A 2,735-nucleotide genomic window follows, 5' to 3' on the forward strand; every position below is an offset into this window, starting at 1 on the left:
AGTTTTGTGATCTGATCTTGCTGTTTCTATCGTTACGAGTACAATTGAAATAATTGGCTCGAGATTTATATCTCCGATAGGCAAGATAAAAAAGAAGTCACAAACATCTTCGTCTCATCGTTTGTGATTCCGCGATATTTTTTTTCGATGCGTCAATTAAGATTATTGTGAGGTGATCAATAATACTAGGTTGTTCTTCGGGAATATAAGTCCGGGTTATTGATTTGTTCATATTCACCTTGATTTATCAAAAGACGGAACAAAAACTCGTAGGTATATTCGTGGGAGACGAATTTATCTATTATCGTAGACTTTTCCGTGTGATACATATTTGTTTATTAAATTCTTCGACTTTGGGTCGTAGAAACTCTTAGTTGTGGGTGAGATTAGCTAACGGAATCAAGTACATAGCATCCTGCTGGGATCAGAGGCGTAGGAGCATAACTGTACCTTGGATAAGTGTGAGATTGATTGGGAAACTACAGTCTAGACCGAAGTAAGTTTGGAGTAGGTTAGTGTCTGTAGCGGCTTAATACATTGTCTGTTCAATCTGGACTAAGTCCCGGGGGTTTTCTGCATTTGCGGTTTCCTCGTTAACAAAATTATGGTATCTGTGTTATTTCTATTCCACATTATATTTGTTTATATAATTGAAATATCACAGGTTGTGCGTTGTTCAATCAATTAGAATATCCGACCTTTTGGTTGTTGATTTAAATTGATTGACACTTGGATATTGGTCTTTGGTACCATCCAAGTTATCTCTCTAGTATTTGATAAAGACTCGCAGATTTCTATTTGCTTGAATATATATCAAATCGAGAGATTGAGATATAAACTCTTTGATATAATTTTCTCTAGATTGAGTATGATTCTCTAGTTGATTCTCTAGAAAGTATATCAGAGTTCGTCCATACAGATTGCTAATCAAATTTTTGGGTGTGGTTGTTTTACCCCCGCTTTTTCAATCCCTAAGAAAAACTCTTTACAGGAAAAACCGTTCACGTACACAAACGGTTCTTGAATAAAAATTGAAGAGAAACAAACATAAACAGAGTCAGACAAGGTATTTAACAGAAATATACAACCCTCTTGAAGTTTATGATTCTTGTCTATGAGAGAAAGACAAGAATCATCTGAAAACAAAATTACAGATTGTAATCCTTCCAATCCCAAAAAGGACTGGGTGACTTCTTACGATGGGGCGACAAATTTGTTTTTCCTTGTTTCCGTTTTGCGTTCAAGAAAGAAGAGTTACTCACATCATTCTTTTTCCTTTTTAGCACAGTTTTGAATACCTTGTTTGTTGATTTTCGAAAACTATGAATAGCTTTGGAAATCCTTTTTGATACGAATGAAGACTTCATGGGAAATTTCCTTTTCACCTTCTGAAAACAAGGTTTAACAGAGGAGAAATATTCTTGATTTTTAGTGCATACAATATCTAGATGACCCTACTTTTCACACAAAGAGACCAAACTTTTTGGTAAGTCCTTATAGTTCTCCACATCATACTTTTCAGAAGGATTTGAGAATGACAAAGAATCAAGAGTAATTTGCTGGTCATACTTAACAGAATTAATCGAAGAAGTTCGATATTTCTTATTAGTATCACAATTATGAGTGATAGCAACTTCATGTCTTAAATTCAACAGTTGACATTCCAGATCTTCAATTCTTTTCCAGTTGAAACTCTTCTGGAGAAGTAAGAATGTGCATCATGGGATAATCAAGACTGTTAGGAGGACAAGTATGATTATCAGCAAAGAGGTAAAGAGAACTTTCACATATATCATCCTCAGGACAGTAGTCGAGAGTAGCCATCCATGCTTTAGTTAGCTCACTTAAATTTCCATCAGAAATTTTGGAAGTATCATGAATACTTCTATAGCACTTAGAGCAAGTTCCATGATCATTGTTTTTCTGAACTTTTCTGTTCCTTTTCCTGACTGACTTGGCCGTCTTTTGAGACTTTCTTTTATTCCGTGTAAGAGTTTTCTTAAGTTGTTGTATAACCAGTGACAGAGTTGAATTAAAGCAGTTCTCATCCCTTGTATCAATCAATTTAGGATGTCGAGACCTTTTATCAGATGTAGCAACATGGTTGCTTAACAAGTGACGTTTTTCTCTTTGACAGAGTTCACGATCCAAAATCTTAAGCTTTCCAACAAGAGTATTTCTGGAAAGTGTATCAAGCTTATTTCCCTCAACAATGGCATGATTCTTAGAATCGTATCTAGATTGCAGCGATCTGAGAATTTTCATCACAATGTCCTTTTCAGGAATATGTCTTACCCAATGTAAAGGATGCATTAACAATTTCAGACACTTTGTGATTAAACTCATCAAATGAATCTTCATCTGTCGTACGAAGGTTTACCCAATCGGAATTAAGGTTTTGAAGCCTACCTTCCTTTTCAATGGTATTCCCTTCGTATACGGTTTCTAAGATATCCCAAGTATCTTTAGACCAAGTGCACGTAGTCAAGCATCTGGGGTAATAGCATGTATGATGGCATTCATACCGTCGGAGTTTTGCTTTGCAGCAAGTATCTCAGCAGCGTCATATGCAGCAATATCCTTAGGAACTGTCGCATTCCCTACTGCCACAACAGGAGCATCATAGCCATTAACTACATAAACCCATGATTGAAATCACGCGCTTTAAGAAAGGCACGCATAGAAATTTTCCACCACAAGTAATTTGAGCCATTGAAGACTGGTGGTACGTTTAT

This window comes from Papaver somniferum, chromosome 4 (genome assembly GCF_003573695.1).
Source record: "Papaver somniferum cultivar HN1 chromosome 4, ASM357369v1, whole genome shotgun sequence".
Taxonomy (NCBI): domain Eukaryota; kingdom Viridiplantae; phylum Streptophyta; class Magnoliopsida; order Ranunculales; family Papaveraceae; genus Papaver; species Papaver somniferum.